Source organism: Henckelia pumila, chromosome 2 (genome assembly GCF_033568475.1).
Source record: "Henckelia pumila isolate YLH828 chromosome 2, ASM3356847v2, whole genome shotgun sequence".
Classification (NCBI taxonomy): Eukaryota; Viridiplantae; Streptophyta; class Magnoliopsida; order Lamiales; family Gesneriaceae; genus Henckelia; species Henckelia pumila.
Genome location: NC_133121.1, coordinates 130,701,782 through 130,726,362, shown reverse-complemented (window position 1 = coordinate 130,726,362; position 24,581 = coordinate 130,701,782). Strand labels below are relative to the sequence as shown.

Below are 24,581 nucleotides of genomic sequence, written 5' to 3'. Positions count from 1 at the left end.
TTTAAAATTTTTAATGATAAAATATATAATTTTTTATATATCTTTTTTCTATGTTAGCGCGCGAACCTATCGAGTTAAATATAATTAATTTTATTGAAAATTATTAGCCTTATTTGAGTGTTATCTTATCTCAAACGATGTAAACATCATTTATGTAAAAATAATTTTTTAAATAATATTTTAAATTCAAATATATTTATTACAACATATCAATAATTTTAAATACAAACATTTATATTTGTGAATTCTAATAATTAAATAATTATACAAAACAACACTAATAAAAATATTGTTAATTCCCTAGCCCATGATGACACCAAACAAGGCGGCCACAACAATCAACACTCCGACGAACAGAGTCACAGACTATTCCAGCCAGCCAAAACGACCGTCGCTCCGGAGATATTCTGAATGGTGCCGGATTCCGGAGGCGATCGAGTGGTTCTCGAGGGCGGTGATGGGGTGGTTCCGGAGGGTGGCGACGTACCTCCGCTGCTTCCGCCGTCGGTGACTGTGATGGCCAATTTCATGCCTTGGGCGCAGTGGCCGGATGTGGGACAAATAAAATACCTTGCGCCGACGGTCGTCAGGGGAAATGCGGTTGGGGTCGTGTCGTTCCAATAAATGGGATTGCTGGAGTCGCAGTAATTGAAGTCAATTTGGGTTACTTCCGCAACTGAATGGAGGCTGGAATATTGGAAATATATATATATATATATATATATATATATATATATTATATTACACAAATATTGAATCATTAGAATATTATGTCATGAATTACATCATTTTTTCAGATTTTATTTTTAAAGAAACATTTTTGACATATTTGCGCCTCGTCAGTTTGTATGAATAAGAAAAATATTTCATGTATTCTTAATTTGAATTCGATAAAGAGATTTATTAAAAAAATATTAAAATAAACAAAAATAATTAGATTTTTAGACTAAAAAGAAAAAAATTATCTAAGCCTCACATAAGCGGCCGCCTAATTCCTAAACTTTTAGGTGCCAGGCATGAGTGAACATTGGTTTTATGTCCAATAAATAAGAGGTTTTTACCCAATGTTAGGTGTCACTACAAGAAAAATGGCCAAAGACAACGTTTTTTCCGCGTTGTTAATGTCCCCGAAAAAGCGTTGTCGTAGCCAGTGTTGTAAAAGACCACGCTCAAATATAACGCGGAAAAAGCGTTGTCGTTTTTGGAAAAGACAACGCTTTTGTAAACATTGTCGTATCTAAAAACGACAACGCTTTTTCCGCGTTGTCTTTGTCACAAAAAAGCGTTGTCGTAGCCAGTATTGTGAAAGGCCGCGGTCAAAGACAACGCTTAAAAAGCGTTGTCGTTTTGAGCAAAGACAACGCATAAAAAGCGTTGTGATATTTAAAAAACCAACGCTTTTTAAGCGTTGTCTTTTTTAGTAACGACAACGCTTTTTCCACCTACGACAACGTTTAAAAAGCGTTGTTTTTTCTCAAATAAAAAAAAATTTAATTCACAAATTTTCAATATTATCACTCAATATTCAAATTTTTTGAAAATTAAATCTAATATACAATATTTCAATATTATAAATAATTCAAATATAACAAAAATCATTCAAATATAACAAATAATCGAATTCTTCATGTTCATCTCGGCCATGTCAAAGTTCTTGTCTTATCACTGCAAATGATAGTTGGTGATCCCATAGTTTCACAAGTTGAAATCCTATGCACCTGTAGATCAATTTGTATCAGCAATTTCTTGAAGAATACAATATCAACACTGAACAAAGCCTGACAGAGAACCATAATTAATGACATACCAAGGCCTTGTCAGCCATCATTTTCTTCATTCAGTACGCTAGACTGTAGTGTTGGAAAACTGGTGTTCAGATCAATCACGATTGATACCCGGTGCAGCGGAAGTTTAAAAATTTTATTATGGAACAATTCCATAGTGTGAGTATCAACCGTTTAACGATTAAATTATAAGTGTGTGTAAAATTAAATAACTATTATTAAATTTTACCTTCAATCTCGAAGCGAGATTATTGGACACCACACAGATTTCTCTGCGCTTCTTGTATCTCCCTGGAACTGATGAACAAGCTTTCCTTCAATCAGGTCCACGAATAGAGGTTTAATCCCTCTGATAGATTGCACTAGAAAATCTATCAGAAGTTTTCTGCGAAGAGAATAAACGAATTTGATTCGCTATTCCAGACTGCAATTCAAAATCACATACCGGAATTTCTCAGACAGAGAGGGAGGGTGTTCGGCCACTTTGAGAGAGAGGAGGCTAGGGTTTTCGAAATTTTGCTCTCAAAATTATGACCAGTTGTGTCTAATTTCTGTACTGCAATAACTTATTTATAATGCAGGCCACTAACACCTTAGGGCCCATTAGTCATAAGTTGAGGCCCGACAAGCAAAGCCCGCATGTTCAGAAATTAATATAAAATTCATCGTGACTTCGATTGATAAACTGATTTTACCAATGTGCACAGAAACCATTTCTGCACATTTTAAAGTCAAGATAAATTTTCCTGAATCCGAATTCAGTGGTTTCCAAAAATGTACATCCCTATGTCATTTTAGGAAATCCTACTCCCTTACTCTTATTTAAGAAGTCCAACTTCTTTATTCATTAAATTTAACTCTTTAAATTTAACTATCTCAACGGGGATTAAAAAACTCCATTACACTGTGTGACCCTCAATGGTTCAGGGATACAGCTAGCCGTGGGCTCACAACTCCTTGTGACTCGGAACAACGATTTCCGACTTGCCCAACGAATCATGGTAAAGCGCCTAGCAACATCGCCCCATGATTCCCTAGGTATCACTGATAGTGCCTACAAGAACCAGTAGATTTTGGTTCGCGTACAGTACGGTCCCTTCATCCATATATCCCGATCGAATCAACAACCATTGGTATATCGAGAGTCGCTCAAGATTCGATAACTATGCAATACATCTTGAAGATCAAATTAGTGACATCGCATGTGCTACTAAGAAACCATTTCTTAAATCACATCAAGTACTCTGGCCAGAGATTCGTCACACTAATATCTCCTCAGATCGCATAGGATATCCACACTCGCAAGTATGTGGTGAATCCTTGACAACAATGCATCGACTCCTATATGTGTTGTAACTGTACCCAATCCCGACACCTGATGACCCCCATAGAGTCGGTAAACGAGTCAAAGCACAGTACTAGCATATAGAGTCTCCATGATGTTTCAAGTAGTAAGGACTAATGGTGTACAACCAAAACCGCGGACTTTATCCACTCGATAAGTGATAACCACTTGGAAAGTCCGGATAGGGTAGTTCGATTATTCATCCTATGAATATCCATTTGCATGCTTCGAACATCTCCATGTTCCCTACCAATGAAACGTGGTACTCCGCATCGCAAATGCTAGTCTCAAACTCGAGCGATCCTTATCCTTATTATCGGACGGCTCAATTGACTAGGAACAGTTTAGAATATACAGTGACTATAAGATGTATTTCATGATAGACATCCCCATGTTCTACCACATCTTACATACACTATAGTATATTCAAGGTCTTTATCAAAACAACAATAGTATATCACAATATAACAATATGAAGAAAGATAAAGTCATTGCCATTAATAAAAGTGTAAATTATATTAAACAAAAGATCGTTTGTACAAAGAGTCATCAAAGCCCATAGCCACAAGTTGGCTCACTGCTACAACTTAAATTGTAATTCACCCAAGTGTAGGTTGTCTGCAAGTAATATACTCGTGAGTACGAGATCGATCCACGGAGAGGATGTTGTAAGTTTAATTTTAGCAATAATATATTATAGATGAAAATATTATTATAAAACTTCAAATACACAAATTATAAAATTGTCAAGGTTTCAAAGGTTCATTGTTGGTTTATTTAAGATTGCTTAATAAAAATAAATAAAAGAAACTAAAATAAAAATAAACATAAAAGAACAATGAAATATTTAAACAAGTATATCATATAATATAGTTCCCACTATATTAATATCAGATTAACCGATATTTAATACATGGTACCCATAATATATATATAGATGAATAAATATAAACATAAAAAGAACAATTAAATATTTAAACAAGTATATCATATAATATAGTTCCCACTATATTAATATCAACTGATATTTAATACATGGTACCCATAATATATATATAAATGCATAAATATAAATTGACATAAAAGTAAATGTTAGATCAAATCACAATATTTTATTTAGAACAACCGGCAGAGCCACGCTATCGTCTAAATAAAATATATGACTTTATGTTAGATGCGAGAAAGTAAATGTTAGTTGCGGAAAAGTAAATGTTAGTTGCGATAAAGTAAAAGTTAGATGCGAGAAAGTAAATGTTAGTTCAAATCACAATATATTATTTCGAACAACCGACAGTGTCACGCTATCGTCTAAATAATATATATGACTTTATTATAAATAGATACATATATTTATAGTATATAATTATTGTAGTATTTATTGTATCATATTTGACAACAAATCAAGGTAACCACATTCAAGGTACCAAGCATTTGATGTAAATAGATAACAACAAATCATCCAAAATTATACCTACAAATAAAGATCAATTAGTAAAAATAAAAATAGAAAAGAAAAGAATATACAAAATATAGACAATCTTACTTGACCAACAATGAAACCTTTTCACCTTGACATAAAAAGATTTAGCTTTCCATGAACATGAAACTCAAGAATAAAGATAAAAGAAATTTCATACTTGAACTTGAGAAACTTGCACACTCAAACTTTTATTCTCACACACAAAATATTTATTTTACAAATGAAGAATTCTCTACACTCTTGCACACTACAAAGCTTATACAACACATCTATTTATAGGCCAAATGAGAGCAAGAGTCCAAGGCTCATTAAATGTGAAATAGTAAAGTTGGTGGGTGCTTGTCTCCTTGAATGTCAATACCATGACCCAACTTTAATTGGCATGTTTGATACCTTAGACCACCGATTCAGCCTTTCTTTTCAACATAAAACACGTAGGATATTTTGTGTAGATGTGTTTGGACAACTCATTCACCCTTTTGGATAAAATATGAAATACTTATGATATTTTTACTCCAAGCTGGTCATAGTAAAAGTAAATCTATCTCCATTTTGATGTTTTATTATTTTGATCATCTTAATGAAGTTTTTGGAATTTCTTGTCTTCTACAAAGTTGAAGATGCCTCTTTTGTGATTCTACAGGTTTTGAGATTACTCCATTATGACCACTGTAACTTGAGTAATTTTATTTTTACCAAACCTGCGCAAACCGTAAAATACAACATTTTAGTAAAACATTTAAATATAAAAACATAACACTAAAATAATACAACTTCATAATTTTAATTAAACTTAAATTTTAAAACACACTTTTTAACATATAAATAATTACAAATTTTAAGTTTCATCACACCCCCAAACCGGCTAATTACTAGTCCCTTAGTAATAAAATATCATAAAATATCATAAAATATCATAAAATCACAAGTTAGATTTTTATTCCTTAATATATATATTCAAATTTGCAAACTTTAAAATTTTAAAAACACACTTGTGAGGAGATCATATGTTTATTTATAAATCTCATTATCAACCAATATATTAATATGTAATTGGATGGGCTATACATATATATTTCACACAATATCAAAATATTAAATATATATAATTTTTTTTTTACATAAATATTTTCTAAAAACTTTGAGAATAATATAATTAAAAGGATAATAGAAATCATTTTCATAACATGTATATCATCAGGAATATTAATGTAAAAGTCTCAACTCCATATTCTCTCGGGTTAAAGTATTTCATATATAGCTGTTTTTCACTCGTGGAGTTGGAAGAAAATTATACACTCTTTGAAAATGGCTAGTAAAGCAGACAATCAAATAACCTAATATTGAAAATAAGATAGGATGATTTACAAAGAATAAACCCATTTTTTTTTTGTTTTTTTTTTTTTGCTTGGCTGCAAAATTGTTTTTACATAATCAAATACCTCCAATAAACTTTGAAAATGTAACATTTTTTTTTCAAAGTTTATTTATTTTTTTATTTTTTATGAGGTAAATCTATTACATTAATAATTATAGTAGAGATATTAATACTCTACATCTTTACAATCAAACTTCAAACAACTTTGCAGCCAATTTTCATTTTTCTTTTTTTTTTCTTTTTTTTTTTTTTCAAAATGGGTTTAATCTAGTAATCAACCATTTCTTAATAATCAATAAAAGCTTATAAGTTGTTTTCTCAATTTTTACCCCTCACTCACAAAATTTATGTGAGTAACTATTATACTTTTACAAATTAATTCCCTCAATTATACATGTTATTATTTATTCAATCAATATCACTTTAATTATATACTCATAAAAGTTTTAGAAAATATATATTTGAAAACACACAATTATATATTATTTATAACTTATATCCCATCAATTATATATTTTCTATTAAATTGGTAAAAAGAAGAATAAATAAACATCTATACAAAAAGACTTCATTTTCTTAGTAGTTTGCAATTTAAATATATACGGAATATTAAAATCTAATCTATTGTGATAAGATGATAAATAAAAACTAATGCGTCAGGAGTTTTTGACTCCTTACTCTGCCATTGAAAAAGAAAAATAATATTATTATAGAAATATATTTTTTTTTAAAATTTTAAATTTTTTTTTTTTTTTTTTTTTTAGAGAAAAATAAAGAGTACATGATGAAAGAGATATCACCTGGAATTATTGAAGATGAGGAACAAACACAAACCATTTCATGACATGTTGAATCAATGATCCAGTTTTCTTTTCTTACTGGTTGGTTGAGACCAATTGATCTTTGTTATAGCTGAATCAGGTTGATGAACAAAAGCTTGGAGATCATCAATTAATTGGTCTTCATTCGAAGCAGAGATGAGCATCCTTCGTGAATTTTCTGAAATAAAATTTTGTTCCACGGCTACATCGAGAAAAGTCAACAAACCATCATAATAGTTATTGATATTCAACAAGCCAACAGGTTTATTATGGATATTAAGTTGTGCCCAAGAAACAACATGAAAAATTTCTTCTAAAGTACCAAAACCACCAGGTAAGGCAATAAAAGCATCAGAATTTTCTATCATTTTAGTTATTCTCTCGTACATTGATGAAACTTTCAACTCTTCCCCAACCGTAACACCTGTAATATTTCCTTCAGCTAAATCTGTAGGAATAATACCCAAAACCTGACTACCTCCAAGATGAGCTGCTGTTGAAATAGATCCCATTAACCCTATATTGCCTCCTCCGTAAACCAAGTGAATTTTTCTCTCTGCTAACTTTTTTCCAAGATTAATTGCTGCATCAACAAATATTTCATTCTTTCCAGTATTAGAACCACAAAAGACACAAATATTTTTCAATTTTTGTGAAGAAGATCCTGTCATGTTTTTTTCTTTTCTTTTAAAAAATATAGAGAGAGTTGAGTGATTTTATAAGGAAAACAAGGAATAAGACAGAAATAGGAATACAGATGAGAACAAAATGATAAAAATAGTAAAAAAAATAATAATATATAATAATAACATGCATGCGTATAAACAGTGATGTGATTGTGGCTCACAGTGTTCCTTCAATATTTATGAGTCGAGGGTTGGCTTACCATCCAATTTTCTTATAAATTGGCAAATAGGGTCTTTTTTAGTCAGATTCCCAAGACCATCACCATGACGCTGCGCTTGGAATAGTTTCCATAAACGGAGAAGTTGACCTTTTACATCTCCACTAGAATGCGTCTCAAGAGTCAATGAGATATCATCCAATGACTCTTTACTCAGCCCATTCTTAATGAAATCAATTTTATCTTCTCTATTTGTGGAAACATATCCCAAAGATCTGCATTGTCTATTACAAGTCCATCTGGCACAATTATGACAAACATCTAACCTTTTAGCCCTTCTTTTCTTCGCATAGGTACTTTTTCCTAGTCCAGACATATTTCGAACAAGTAAGAATTTTGGAACTTCACCACCTAATCGAACCTTGGCTTCAATTATAAGACGAATATCCTCCGGGATTCCTTTTTGCATAAGCATTCTCAATCTTTCACATCTGCCTTCACAAATCATTCTCAGAACTTTTTTAGAAACAGATGGAAAATATTTACCAAGTTTTTTGATATCTTCATCCATAATATATATTTATATATATATATATATTCAATTATTTTGGGAAATTGAAATAAAACCGACTGAAAGTAGTCACGGAGTACCGTTATCCGCCACTTAACCGGGAAGTGAACTCAATTCTGCAAAAATAAAATAAAAATATAAGTAACAATTAAGTTGGATCATATAAAGGCATAAACTCTTCATTAAGAACTTCATTTTCTATAAACGGTTTAAGTCTTTGCCCATTAACTTTAAATATATTATTATTTTTAGGATTTTCAACATCAACAGCACCATGAGGATAGACAAATTTAACAATAAATGGTCCAGACCATCGCGATCTAAGTTTTCCTGGAAACAAATGCAAGCGAGAATTATAAAGTAAAACTTTTTTTCCGATTTCAAAAGATTTTCTCATAATATTTTTATCATGAAATGCTTTTGTTTTATCTTTATAAATCTTTGCATTTTCATATGCATCATTTCTTAATTCTTCTAGTTCATTTAATTGTAATTTTCTTGATTTAGATGCATCATCTAAATTAGTATTAAATGTTTTAATTGCCCAATAAGCTTTATGTTCAATTTCAACAGGTAAATGACAATGCTTTCCAAAAACTAATCTATATGGTGACATCCCCAATGATGTTTTAAATGCAGTTCTATATGCCCATAATGCATCACTTAATCTTAAAGACCAATCTTTTCGATTTGGATTGACTGTTTTTTCCAAAATTTGTTTTATTTCTTTATTTGCAAGTTCAACCTGACCATTCGTTTGAGGGTGATATGGAGTAGAAACTTTATGTGTAATACCATATTTTCTTAACAACGAAGAAAATGATTTATTTATAAAATGACTTCCCCCATCACTTATTATAGCTCTAGGTATTCCAAATCGACTAAAAATATTTTCTTTCAAAAATTTTATCACAACTTTATGATCATTAGTTCTACATGCAATTGCTTCAATCCATTTTGAAACATAATCGATAGCTACTAAAATATAAGTGAATCCAAAAGATAATGGAAATGGACCCATAAAATCTATTCCCCAACTGTCAAATATTTCAATAATCATGATTGGATTTAAAGGCATCATGTTTCGTTTTGAAATTGAACCCATTTTCTGACAATTTTCACAAGATTTGCAAAATGAATGTGTATCTTTGAATAAAGAAGGCCAATAAAATCCACATTGAAAGATTTTTGCAGCTGTTTTCTTTGACGAAAAATGACCTCCACATGCCTCAGAATGACAAAATTTAATGACACTACTTACCTCATTGTCGGGTATGCATCGTCGAAAAATTTGATCAGGACAATACTTAAACAAATAAGGATCATCCCAATAAAATTTTTTGACCTCTTTCAAGAATTTATTTTTATCTTGTGAATTCCAATGAGAAGGCATTTTATTTGTCACAAGAAAATTTACAATATTAGCAAACCAAGGCATAGTAGTAGCATAAAATAGTTGATCATCCGGAAAATTTTCATTTATTGGTATTTCATTTTGAGATGATTCAAAAATTATTCTTGATAAATGATCGGCTACTACATTTTCTTTTCCTTTTTTATCTCTTATTACAAGATCAAATTCTTGTAACAACAAAATCCATCTTATTAATCTCGGCTTAGCATCTTGTTTATTTGATAAATATTTTATGGCAGAATGATCAGTGTAAACAATAGTAGTAGAACCAATTAAATAGGATCGAAATTTATCTAATGCAAACACTACTGAAAGTAATTCTTTTTCAGTTGTTGAATAATTGATTTGAGCACTATTTAAGGTTCTACTTGCATAATAGATCACATAAGGTTTACCTTCTTTTCTTTGTCCTAACACGGCTCCTACAGCATAATCACTTGCATCACACATTAATTCAAATGGTAAAGACCAATCAGGAGGTTGTAAAATAGGTGATGTAGTTAAAAGATTAATTATTTTTTTAAAAGCAGTTTCACACTCTTGAGTCCATTCAAATTGTGCATCTTTTGTTAAAAGATTTGAAATTGGTTTCGATATTATGCTAAAATTTTTTATAAATCTTCTATAAAATCCCGCATGACCCAAAAATGATCGAATTTCTTTGATCGTGTTTGGTGATGGTAGATTAGCAATAACATCAACCTTAGCTTTATCAACTTCAATTCCTTTTTCAGATATGACATGCCCTAATACAATTCCGGATTTAACCATGTAGTGACATTTTTCCCAATTTAAAACAAGATTTTTTTCTTCACATCTTTTTAAAACTTCTTCCAAATTTTTAAGACAGTTTTCAAATGAGTTTCCAAAAACAGTTATATCATCCATAAAAACTTCCACAAATTCTTCAATCATGTCACTAAAAATACTTAGCATGCATCTTTGAAAAGTAGCCGGGGCATTACATAAACCAAATGGCATTCTTTTAAAAGCAAAAGTTCCGAACGGACAAGTGAAAGTAGTTTTTTCTTGATCTTCTAATGATATTGGTATTTGATAATACCCCGAATACCCATCAAGAAAACAATAATAAGGATTACCTGCCACTTTCTCTAAAATTTGATCTAAAAATGGTAACGGAAAGTGATCTTTTCTAGTTGCATCATTTAATTTTCTATAATCAATGCACATACGCCAACTAGATGGAATCCTAGCTTGTAATAATTCTCCCTTTTCATTTTTTATAACAGTGATGCCTGATTTTTTTGGTACTACTTGTGTTGGACTTACCCATTTACTATCCGAGATTGGATAAATAATTCCGGCATCTAATAGTTTTAAAACTTCATTTTTAACAACTTCTTTCATGTGTGGATTTAATCTTCTTTGTGGTTGTTGATATGTTTTAGCATTTTCTTCCAAGTGAATTCTATGTGTGCAGATTAAAGGATTTATACCTTTTATATCTTGCAAAGTCCATCCAATTGCATTTTTGTGTTTTTTAAGTAGTGTTATTATATCTTCTTCTTGTTTTGGTAAGAGGGTAGAAGATATTACAATAGGATATGTTTGATTTTCACCAAGAAAAGCATATTTTAGTTCTATTGGCAAGGGTTTTAATTCAAGTTTTGGATGATCATTTTCTTTTACTTCTTCAAGTTCATTAATTTCTTCAAATAACTTTGATTTAAAAACATTTTTTGAATCAAAACTTTCCACTAAACAAACTTCAGATTGTTGATTTAAGTTTTCTTGGTGTATATTTTCTTCCACAATTGTTTCTATTGCATTATCATCTTCATCTTCATTAATACTTGGTTGTTTACATAAATTGAACACATTAAGTTCTAAAGTCATATTTCCAAAAGACAATTTCATTATTCCATTTTGACAATTAATTAAAGCATTTGAAGTTGCTAGAAATGGACGTCCCAATATTACTGGAATTTCGTTATGTACTTCTATTGGTTGTGTATCCAAGACAATAAAATCCACAGGATATATGAATTTATCGACTTGAACTAACACATCTTCTACGATACCTCTAGGTATTTTGATTGACCTATCGGCTAGTAAAAGAGTAACAGATGTAGGTTTTAAATCTCCCAACTTAAGCTTTTCATAAACTGAATAAGGAATTAAATTCACACTTGCTCCCAAATCTAACAAAGCTTTTTTAATTTTATTTTTTCCAATAATACATGAAATTGTTGGACAACCGGGATCTTTATATTTCAAGGTAGAATTATTTTGAATAATAGAGCTTACTTGCTCCGTTAAGAATGCTTTCTTCTTTACATGCAATTGTCTTTTCACAGTACATAAATCTTTTAAAAACTTTGCATAAGAAGGCACTTGTTTAATAGCATCTAATAATGGAATATTTATTTTTACTTGTTTAAAAACTTCATAAATATCAGAATCATTTTTTTGTTTTTTATTATTTACTAATGCATGAGGAAAAGGAACATGTTTATTTATTTTATCATCAATTTTCTTATTTTTAGGACTCAAAGCATCATCTTTCTCAAAAGTATCAGGATTTGAATCCTTACTCTTTGAGTTTAATTGATCTTTGTTTTCATCACTATATGGATCATTAACTATTTTACCACTTCTAAGAGTAATAACAGATTTTACTTGATCAAATTTTTCTTGATTTTGATTTTTAGGATTAGGTTGTGGTTGAGATGGAAATTTTCCTTTTTCATGAATATTAAGTGCAGATGCAAATTTTGCAAGAGTTTCTTTCAAATCATTCATAGATTGAATGTTTTGAATATTGATAGACTCTTGCTTTTGAATGTATGCATGGATTTCATCTTCAAAATTTTTTCTTGGAGGTGGAATATAAGGAGCATAACCTTGATGATTTTGGTTATTTTGAAGAGGTTGTTGTGAAGGTTGTGCATTATTATCGTTCCTCCAACTAAAATTGGGATGATTTCTCCAACCAGGATTGTATGTTTGTGAAAAAGGATCTAATGTTGGTTTTTTAAAATTGTTAACATAATTGGCTTGTTCATGGAGACATTCTTTAAATGAAGGCAAAGTAGGACAATTTTTTGTAAGATGATCATGTGTGTCACATATATGACAAACAATTTCTTGAACACTTTTTAATTGATCACTCTTTTTCATTTCTAATGACTCGATTTTTCTTGCTAAAGATGCAAGTTTAGCTTGAACATCTACATCATCTTTAAGATGATAAATACCACCCCCATTTGTTGAATTATTGGTTTTACTTGGTGGTTCAATTGAGCCTATATTATCCCAATTTTGAGCATTTTCTGCTAATGACTCCAAATATTCCATAGCTTCATTTGGGTTTTTATCTTCAAAAGTTCCATTACACATGAATTCTATCATTTGCCTATCTTTAGGTATTAAACCTTCATAAAAGTGAGAAATTATTCTCCATATTTCAAAACCATGATGTGGGCATGTATTAAGTAACTCTTTATATCTATCCCAACATTGATAAAATGTTTCCCCTTGTTTTTGAGAAAAAGTTGTAATTTGTCTTTTAAAAGAGTTTGTTCTATGGGAAGGAAAAAACTTTTTTAGAAATTGTTGTTGCATTTCTTCCCATGATCTTATTGAACTTGATCTCAAATTTTGCAACCATGTTTTAGCTTTATCTTTTAAGGAAAAAGGGAAAAGCTTTAATCGAACAGTATCCATGCTACAATTTTGATCATTATAAGTGTTGCAAACCTCCTCAAATTCTCTTAAATGCAAATATGGATTTTCAGAATCTAAGCCATGAAAATTTGGTAAAAGTTGAATGACTTGTGGCTTAAAATTGAAATTAGATGCATCAGAAGGAAAAACTAAACAAGATGGTGTACTAGTTCTTATTGGATTCATATGGTGCCTAAGTGTTCTTGGTTGTTCATGTTCTTGATGATGATTATTATTATTATTATCATCTTGATTATTAGAATTATCGTCCATGTTTAAAATATTTTCAGTTACTCGAACAAGTCTACCACTTTGTTTACGACTCCAAACAATCATACAATTAAAAACAACATACTATTTACATAATAACAAAATTAAACTTAATTTATACCTCCCCGGCAACGGCGCCAAAAACTTGCTACAACTTAAATTGTAATTCACCCAAGTGTAGGTTGTCTGCAAGTAATATACTCGTGAGTACGAGATCGATCCACGGAGAGGATGTTGTAAGTTTAATTTTAGCAATAATATATTATAGATGAAAATATTATTATAAAACTTCAAATACACAAATTATAAAATTGTCAAGGTTTCAAAGGTTCATTGTTGGTTTATTTAAGATTGCTTAATAAAAATAAATAAAAGAAACTAAAATAAAAATAAACATAAAAGAACAATGAAATATTTAAACAAGTATATCATATAATATAGTTCCCACTATATTAATATCAGATTAACCGATATTTAATACATGGTACCCATAATATATATAGATGAATAAATATAAACATAAAAAGAACAATTAAATATTTAAACAAGTATATCATATAATATAGTTCCCACTATATTAATATCAACTGATATTTAATACATGGTACCCATAATATATATATAAATGCATAAATATAAATTGACATAAAAGTAAATGTTAGATCAAATCACAATATTTTATTTAGAACAACCGGCAGAGCCACGCTATCGTCTAAATAAAATATATGACTTTATGTTAGATGCGATAAAGTAAATGTTAGTTGCGGAAAAGTAAAAGTTAGATGCGAGAAAGTAAATGTTAGTTGCGGAAAAGTAAATGTTAGTTGCGATAAAGTAAAAGTTAGATGCGAGAAAGTAAATGTTAGTTCAAATCACAATATATTATTTAGAACAACCGACAGTGTCACGCTATCGTCTAAATAATATATATGACTTTATTATAAATAGATACATATATTTATAGTATATAATTATTGTAGTATTTATTGTATCATATTTGACAACAAATCAAGGTAACCACATTCAAGGTACCAAGCATTTGATGTAAATAGATAACAACAAATCATCCAAAATTATACCTACAAATAAAGATCAATTAGTAAAAATAAAAATAGAAAAGAAAAGAATATACAAAATATAGACAATCTTACTTGACCAACAATGAAACCTTTTCACCTTGACATAAAAAGATTTAGCTTTCCATGAACATGAAACTCAAGAATAAAGATAAAAGAAATTTCATACTTGAACTTGAGAAACTTGCACACTCAAACTTTTATTCTCACACACAAAATATTTATTTTACAAATGAAGAATTCTCTACACTCTTGCACACTACAAAGCTTATACAACACATCTATTTATAGGCCAAATGAGAGCAAGAGTCCAAGGCTCATTAAATGTGAAATAGTAAAGTTGGTGGGTGCTTGTCTCCTTGAATGTCAATACCATGACCCAACTTTAATTGGCATGTTTGATACCTTAGACCACCGATTCAGCCTTTCTTTTCAACATAAAACACGTAGGATATTTTGTGTAGATGTGTTTGGACAACTCATTCACCCCTTTTGGATAAAATATGAAATACTTATGATATTTTTACTCCAAGCTGGTCATAGTAAAAGTAAATCTATCTCCATTTTGATGTTTTATTATTTTGATCATCTTAATGAAGTTTTTGGAATTTCTTGTCTTCTACAAAGTTGAAGATGCCTTTTTTGTGATTCTACAGGTTTTGAGATTACTCCATTATGACCACTGTAACTTGAGTAATTTTATTTTTACCAAACCTGCGCAAACCGTAAAATACAACATTTTAGTAAAACATTTAAATATAAACACATAACACTAAAATAATACAACTTCATAATTTTAATTAAACTTAAATTTTAAAACACACTTTTTAACATATAAATAATTACAAATTTTAAGTTTCATCACTCACTGGGCACCCACTCTTTCAATCTCCCACTTGCCCTATAGCCAACTAGTCATACTACGTAGACCCATTTCTTCGCGATGTTTGTCAAACAATGGTCCTGGCAAGGGCTTAGTAAGCGGATCAGCGATATTGTCTGCAGAGGCCACTCGTTCGACAGTGATGTCTCCTCTTTCCACAATCTCCCGGATGATGTGGTATTTCCTCAGTACGTGTTTGGATCTTTGATGAGACCTTGGTTCCTTTGCTTGAGCAACGGCACCCGTGTTGTCACAGTACACCGGGACTGGACCAACAAATTCAGAAATGACGCCCAACTCTTGGACGAACTTCCTCATCCAAACGGCCTCTTTAGCAGCAGCTGATGCTGCAATGTATTCAGCCTCAGTGGTGGAATCCGCTGTGGTGTCCTGCTTGGAACTCTTCCAAGAGACAGCACCGCCATTGAGCATGAACACAAATCCAGAGGTTGACTTCGAGTCATCCACGTCACTTTGGAAGCTAGAGTCGGTATAGCCTTCCAATTTCAGATCTCGTCCTCCATATACCATGAACATATTCTTAGTCCTTCGTAAGTACTTAAGAATGTCCTTCACAGCTTTCCAATGCATTTGACCGGGATTAGCTTGATATCTGCTCGTGACACTCAGAGCAAATGCTACATCCGGTCTGGTAGATATCATCCCATACATGATACTACCTATAGCTGACGCATATGGTACATGTGTCATATTCTCTATCTCTTCATCAGTCTTGGGACACATAGACTTGGATAGAGAAACTCCATGACACATGGGTAGATGTCCTCTCTTGGACCCATCCATTGAAAACCGTTTCAATATGGTGTCGATGTAGGTTGATTGAGTGAGTCCTATCATTCTCTTAGATCTATCTCTATAGATCTGTATCCCAAGAATGTAGGATGCCTCACCCAAATCCTTCATCGAGAATCTACCTGATAACCATATCTTTGTTGACTGTAACATCCCTACATCATTCCCAATGAGTAGGATGTCATCAACATAAAGTACTAAGAATGTTACAGCATCCTTAACTACTTTCTTGTACACGCACGGTTCCTCCGGGTTCTTGATGAAACCAAAATCTTTTATTGTTTCATCAAATTTCCGGTTCCAACTTCTTGATGCTTGTTTTAGACCATAAATTGATCTCTGAAGCTTGCATACCTTATGCTCGTTTCCCATGGATGTGAACCCCTCTGGCTGCTTCATATAGATTTCTTCCTTAATGTCTCCATTAAGAAAAGCAGTCTTCACATCCATTTGCCATATCTCATAGTCATACCATGCAGCTATGGCAATAAGGATTCTTATGGACTTGAACATTGCAACTGGTGAAAAAGTTTCATCATAGTCAACTCCTTGTCTTTGAGTGTAACCTTTCGCCACCAATCGCGCCTTGTAGGTCAATACCTTACCATCAGGCCCAAGCTTTCTCTTGTAGATCCATTTACACCCTATTGGAACAATTCCATCAGGAGGATCTACTAAAGACCAAACTTGGTTTGTATGCATTGAATCCAATTCAGACTGCATAGCTTCAAGCCATAAATTTGAATCCGCATCAGAAATTGCTTCCTTGAAGTTTCTTGGATCACATCCAATGTCGGGTTCATCTTGATCCCCTTCAAGAAGAAGACCATATCGAACAGGAGGTCTAGAAGTCCTCTCGGATCTTCTAGGTTCAGGCGTGTCTAGTAATGGTTCCTGAGGCGTAGGATCGTTATTTTGTATTTCGGGTTCTTCTCGAACTTCTTCGAGTTCCATCATCTCGCCTTTCTTATCCAATAAGAACTCCTTCTCCAAGAAGGTGGCATTCCTAGAAACAAACACCTTTGTTTCAGCAGGATAATAGAAATAATATCCGATTGAATTCTTCGGATACCCTACAAAATAACATAAGCTGGATCGACTATCCAACTTATCTCCCACTGTCCGCTTCACGTAAGCAGGACATCCCCAAATCCTCAAGTACGAATACTTAGGAGCTTTGCCATTCCATAACTCGTATGGTGTTTTGTCCACTGCTTTAGTGTGGACGTTGTTCAACAACAATACCGCCGTTTCAAGCGCATAGCCCCAAAACGAAGGTGGAAGCTCAGTGAAGCTCATCATAGATCGAACCATGTCCAACAAAGTTCGATTACGACGCTCCGATACACCATTCAGCTGTGGTGTCATAGGCGGAGTCCACTGAGAGAGAATCCCATTCTCTTTTAGATAGTCCAAAAACTCGGTACTTAAGTATTCTCCACCTCGATCCGATCGAAGTGCTTTAATACTTTTACCTAGCTTGTTTTCTACTTCAGCCTTGAATTCTTTGAACTTTTCAAATGCTTCAGACTTATATTTCATTAAATATAAATACCCATACCTTGAATAATCGTCAGTAAAGGTAATGAAGTAGGTGTGGCCATATTGAGTCCCAACTCTAAATGGTCCACAAACATCTGTATGGATCAAATCCAACAGATTTTGACTACGTTCAGGCTTCCCCTTAAAAGGAGATTTAGTCATTTTCCCTTTTAGACAGGATTCACAAGTAGGTAGAGAGTTAATATCAGACATATCAAACATGCCCTCTCCCACTAGCTTGTTCATCCTCCTTGAGGAAATATGACCTAGCCTAGCATGCCAAAGGTTCGCCGTTTTTCGACTATCGATTTTCCTTTTGTTTGTTGTCGCCGGTTTATCAATATAATTTATTGGAACGTCTTTTAGTTTTAAGTTGTATAGATCGTTTTCAAGTTGTCCATTTCCAATCAAACATTCATTCTTGTAAATATTGCAAATCCCATTCACAAAATTGCAAGAATAACCATCTCTATCTAGCATAGAAACAGAAATAATGTTTTTAATTAAATCCGGAACAAATAAAACATCTCTTAAAAATAACTTAAAACCATTCTGCAAAATTAAACAAACATCTCCAATGGCTGTAGCTTCAACTCTGGAACCATTCCCGAGCCTCAGCTGGGTCTCACCCATTCTAAGCCTGCGACTTCTTGTCATCACCTGCAAATCATTGCAAATGTGAGATCCACATCCGGTATCCAATACCCAAGAAGTAGTATTAAGTGAAATGTTTATTTCAATATAGAACATACCCTTTGCAGTTCCCAACTGCTCTAGATATTCCTTGCAGTTGCGCTTCCAATGACCGGGCTTCTTGCAGTAATGGCAAACATCCTTGGATTTTCCATTGTTTGAAGCCTTTGTCTTGTGCTTCTTCTCGGGCTCGACTTTCTTGGGTGGGGCAGAACGTTTCTTGCCCTTCGTACTTGGCCCCTTCTTAGTAGAAGATGAGGAGCCCACCAAGAAAGCTGGTTTATCCTTCTTTAGTGTGGATTCATATGTCACAAGCATATTGACCATCTCTTCAAGGGTGGCCTCTATCTTGTTCATATTAAAATTTACCACAAATCCGTCAAACGAAGAAGGAAGAGACAGAAGCAGTAAATCCACGTTGAGTTCATGCTCCAACACCAAATCAAGGGTCGCTAACTTTTGTATGAGCCAAATCACTCGTACCCCATGATCACGGACCGAAGTCCCTTCACGCATGCGACACGTCATTAGCTCCTTAACAGTAGCGAACCTTTCAGCCCTCGATTGAGCCCCAAAAAGTTCCTTGAGTTGAGTGTGAATGTCAGCAGCATTCACGGTGTCCTCAAATCGCCTCTGGAGTTCATCAGACATCGAGGCTTGCATATAGCATTTGGTCTTGATGTCATGGTCCCACCATGCATCAAGTTTGGCCAATTCCTCCGGACTTACGTCAGCTGGTGCTTCCTTCGGAGGTGATTTCTCTAACACGTAGAGCATCTTCTCCGAAGTCAAGACAATCTTCAACTTCCGGAACCATTCCGTATAGTTTGCGCCAGTTAACTTGTTTTGTTCGAGGATCGAGAATAATGGATTACGCGAATTCATTGTATGAAATACTGAAAAGAAAAACAGACATATATCAATGATTGTTTAAGCAATTTACTAAGACATAAAATAGGCGAATTTAATTTTATGAATCTCACTCCCACTATTTTAACAATTTCACTACCCTCTAGTGAAAAAGGAAAACTTTTTTTCCTTAGTGAGAACATGGAGTCCAATTGACAAACTTATGGTCCCGAATAATATCAGCCAACCATAATTCTCAAAAGGTAGAGCCCAATTGCTTCCAAAGCAACCCCCATGTATTTACCTCATGTCCAATAAGGGCCCAATAATATGACGCCGTTTAAAGTGACATGTCAAGATGACCCATCAATATTAAGTTGTGATGGACGGTCGCCATGTGGATCCCCCAATAATATGAGCCGATCCCATGGGAGTTCCACCCAACTTACAACATGTGTCGATCCAATGTACAGCTTTCCGACGGACGGCCCCCCCCAATAATATGAGCCGGACCGTATCCGCGGGTAGCATCACATACATTGACCGTTGATGGAAGGTAGGAATATTTAAACAAATTTAAATTTCCTTTATTTATCTTGATATCAATTTTAAATCATATTTAAAATGAGGGATTTTTAATTATAAAAATTTGTCTCATCAATTTCAAATTATTGCATGCTTGCCGGATTCACGCAATTATGTCTAAAACATGCATACAATCATAATATCATATATTATATATAGGATGATCGATTCCATTTCTAATTGACTCGTGGTTGCCAATCACGAGTCTTAGTCCAATCCTAGGTAATATGCAGTATGCAATGCAATCCTATTACATTAGCTTCCAATTTACATTTCTTCTGTCTTTATTGTCTGCTGGGCCCACCATCTTCAAATCTTGATCTCCCACTAAATCTAATGTATTTACAATAAATAACAATGACAAGTAGGGGATACATTTTTAGGGGTGGGAACGGGCCATAAACCAAGCCCACTTTTATTACATATGACATTCATACTGGGCCATAAACCAGGCCCATTAATAAAACCAACAACAATAAAAACAAATGTAAATTCCTAACATACACCTACAAAATTGGTCATGGCAATCGATCATCCTTATCCAATAACATTTAATTCAAAATTAATTTATTGGATAACATGCAGTGGCAATTCAAATTTAAACAGGATAAAATCATATTTTATATATAAAATCTCATTTTACATATAAAATCATATTTTATCTCTTTATCAAATAAAATCATATTTTATCTACAAAATCCAATTTTATGGATAAAATCATATTTTACTCAATATATTCATAAGATCAAATCTTATCATCAATTGTACCAAAAATAATTGATTTCAAAATTCAATTTAAGGATAAAATATTAAAATTTTCCAAAAATTCAAATTTATCCAAAAATCAATTTTAAAGTTTACGGACTCGAACAATTCGATCCGAAATCTCGTGAACCAATCAAAAACAATTTTTGACCGGACCAAAAATAAAATTTTAACACATTAAAATTAATTTTAAATAAAAATTTAATTTTTCCCGCGGGCCGTCCGGGACACTCCCGGGCCGGCCCGCACCCGTGGGCGCGGGCCGGGGCAGCCCGGCTGCCCCTTTAGGGCAGCAACAGTTGCTGCCCTGGCGGCGCCTGGCGCCGCCCTGGGCAGCGTCGAGCGCTGCCCTGGCGACGCCGTGCGCCGCCGTGGGCGGCGCCGTGCGCCGCCCGGGGTAGCAACAATTGCTGCCCCACCGGGCAGCGATCCAATCGCTGCCCGGGTTTTGCCCTGAAATTTTTTTTTTATTTTTATTTAAAAATATTTATTTTGTTTCAAAAACCGAGACTCAAAAATTTTTGTACAATCGATTAATTTAATCGTTTGATCTGAGCAACCTGGCTCTGATACCACTGTTGGAAAACTGGTGTTCAGATCAATCACGATTGATACCCGGTGCAGCGGAAGTTTAAAAATTTTATTATGGAACAATTCCATAGTGTGAGTATCAACCGTTTAACGATTAAATTATAAGTGTGTGTAAAATTAAATAACTATTATTAAATTTTACCTTCAATCTCGAAGCGAGATTATTGGACACCACACAGATTTCTCTGCGCTTCTTGTATCTCCCTGGAACTGATGAACAAGCTTTCCTTCAATCAGGTCCACGAATAGAGGTTTAATCCCTCTGATAGATTGCACTAGAAAATCTATCAGAAGTTTTCTGCGAAGAGAATAAACGAATTTGATTCGCTATTCCAGACTGCAATTCAAAATCACATACCGGAATTTCTCAGACAGAGAGGGAGGGTGTTCGGCCACTTTGAGAGAGAGGAGGCTAGGGCTTTCGAAATTTTGCTCTCAAAATTATGACCAGTTGTGTCTAATTTCTGTACTGCAATAACTTATTTATAATGCAGGCCACTAACACCTTAGGGCCCATTAGTCATAAGTTGAGGCCCGACAAGCAAAGCCCGCATGTTCAGAAATTAATATAAAATTCATCGTGACTCCGATTGATAAACTGATTTTACCAATGTGCACAGAAACCATTTCTGCACATTTTAAAGTCAAGATAAATTTTCCTGAATCCGAATTCAGTGGTTTCCAAAAATGTACATCCCTATGTCATTTTAGGAAATCCTACTCCCTTACTCTTATTTAAGAAGTCCAACTTCTTTATTCATTAAATTTAACTCTTTAAATTTAACTATCTCAACGGGGATTAAAAAACTCCATTACACTGTGTGACCCTCAATGGTTCAGGGATACAGCTAGCCGTGGGCTCACAACTCCTTGTGACTCGGAACAACGATTTCCGACTTGCCCAACGAATCATGGTAAAGCGCCTAGCAACATCGCCCCATGATTCCCTAGGTATCACTGATAGTGCCTACAAGAACCAGTAGATTTTGGTTCGCGTACAGTACGGTCCCTTCATCCATATATCCCGATCGAATCAACAACCATTGGTATATCGAGAGTCGCTCAAGATTCGATAACTATGCAATACATCTTGAAGATCAAATTAGTGACATCGCATGTGCTACTAAGAAACCATTTCTTAAATCACATCAAGTACTCTGGCCAGAGATTCGTCACACTAATATCTCCTCAGATCGCATAGGATATCCACACTCGCAAGTATGTGGTGAATCCTTGACAACAATGCATCGACTCCTATATGTGTTGTAACTGTACCCAATCCCGACACCTGATGACCCCCATAGAGTCGGTAAACGAGTCAAAGCACAGTACTAGCATATAGAGTCTCCATGATGTTTCAAGTAGTAAGGACTAATGGTGTACAACCAAAACCGCGGACTTTATCCACTCGATAAGTGATAACCACTTGGAAAGTCCGGATAGGGTAGTTCGATTATTCATCCTATGAATATCCATTTGCATGCTTCGAACATCTCCATGTTCCCTACCAATGAAACGTGGTACTCCGCATCGCAAATGCTAGTCTCAAACTCGAGCGATCCTTATCCTTATTATCGGACGGCTCAATTGACTAGGAACAATTTAGAATATACAGTGACTATAAGATGTATTTCATGATAGACATCCCCATGTTCTACCACATCTTACATACACTATAGTATATTCAAGGTCTTTATCAAAACAACAATAGTATATCACAATATAACAATATGAAGAAAGATAAAGTCATTGCCATTAATAAAAGTGTAAATTATATTAAACAAAAGATCGTTTGTACAAAGAGTCATCAAAGCCCATAGCCACAAGTTGGCTCACTGGGCACCCACTCTTTCATGTAGGAAATTAAAGAGAAATCAAGCTCATGAATAACAAAATTGGAGATGGGAAAATGGTAGGTGGCTGATAACAGACAACTTAATGACACACTTACGTCAAGGTTACTGCCAATGGAAGCCCTCCAAGAACCGCAACAACAACAATCGTGACCTATACCAAAAAACTGTCAGTGGACAGAAATGGCACCAAATGAACTATTTATTCAGAAATTAAAACTCACAGCAGCAGTTATGATGTGTATAAATCTGTAAATATTAGACTCTGTTGGGAATGTAAGAAGTACAGGTGAAGAAGGTACCTGCAACAATCTGCTCGTAATGAAAGCTGTGTTGAAGCAAGCATAAAAGCCCTCCAATTAGTTTTTCATAGAAAATTATTCGAACATCTCCTCTAATGTGCTCGAATCTCAAAATGAATCAGTTTTTGTGGTGTTCAAGTGCCAAAAAAGTCGACCATTTTAAAAAATATCAGGAAATCTTACTTGTACTGGTTTATCATAATCATAACCAAGACAACTCTTTTTGTAAATTATGGACCTTTCGGTACCAAAAATCATTTTCAGAATATGTGTCAAACAAAAAATAATAATAATAAAGTAGAATATGAACTAACTTAGCGTGGAAGGTATAGACTCAACAATAAAGAGATTCAAGAAGTTAGAATGTTGATTCGGATCAGTGGAAAATATAACTCACTCCAGCTACCTGACATTCAAGGGAAAAAAAGGAGAAAAGGGGCGAAAAGAAAAACTATGCAAGGGCTCAATAACTTGATCCTTGCACGACATGTATCAAAACTATGATAAAATATAAAATAAATTAAAATAAAATGAAATTCCTCTATTTTTAAATTTAAGGGTTCAATATCTTGTTTCTTGCACGAAGACATTTTGAAATTTTAGCAAAAATTTCTCTACATCTTGGCAGAAATTTTAATTACTCTTACCTTCAATGACTAGATTTTAACATTGTTATCCATTCCACAGCTTGCAATACGATACATGTCCGAAGAGTGGAGGTCCTACAATATTCATAGCAAATGAAAGGATAGATGCTCAGAGTAAGTTCTACCTGAAGGTCCTACACGAGGGAAGACAAAAGGTTGGATAGAACATACCACACTAAGAACTTCATTACGATGTCTCCCAGCACCAGAAAATATCAAAATACATATTCCAGTATGGATGTTCCATAGCCGAAATAATTCATCCTGGCCCATGTTTTATCGTTAATCAACTTTCATGCAAGATATTGTATGATAATCTTAACTTCTTTCAATAGAACAGGAGACAGATTAATTATCATAAACATATACAATATTTTTTTCTGGAAGC

The 24,581-nt window shown here is 33.5% G+C and overlaps 1 long non-coding RNA gene and 1 other non-coding gene across 3 annotated transcripts in view; one reads left to right on the top strand and one right to left on the bottom strand.

Moving 5' to 3' along the window:
• Positions 1–1,489: 1,489 nt before the first annotated feature.
• The window catches only part of LOC140880388 (uncharacterized), a 36,301-nt gene continuing 13,209 nt past the window's right edge, over positions 1,490–24,581 (bottom strand). For both annotated transcript variants that reach the window (XR_012149643.1, XR_012149644.1), the window contains exons 3-8: positions 24,365–24,457; positions 24,194–24,268; positions 23,547–23,572; positions 23,343–23,398; positions 1,808–1,850; positions 1,490–1,718 (exon numbers count right to left, since the gene is read on the bottom strand). This is a non-coding gene — a long non-coding RNA (uncharacterized lncRNA). The remainder of the gene's footprint in view (positions 1,719–1,807; positions 1,851–23,342; positions 23,399–23,546; positions 23,573–24,193; positions 24,269–24,364; positions 24,458–24,581) is intronic.
• LOC140885798 (small nucleolar RNA R71) lies at positions 13,068–13,178 on the top strand. The gene has a single exon (XR_012151214.1). It is a non-coding gene; the product is annotated as a small nucleolar RNA R71 (small nucleolar RNA).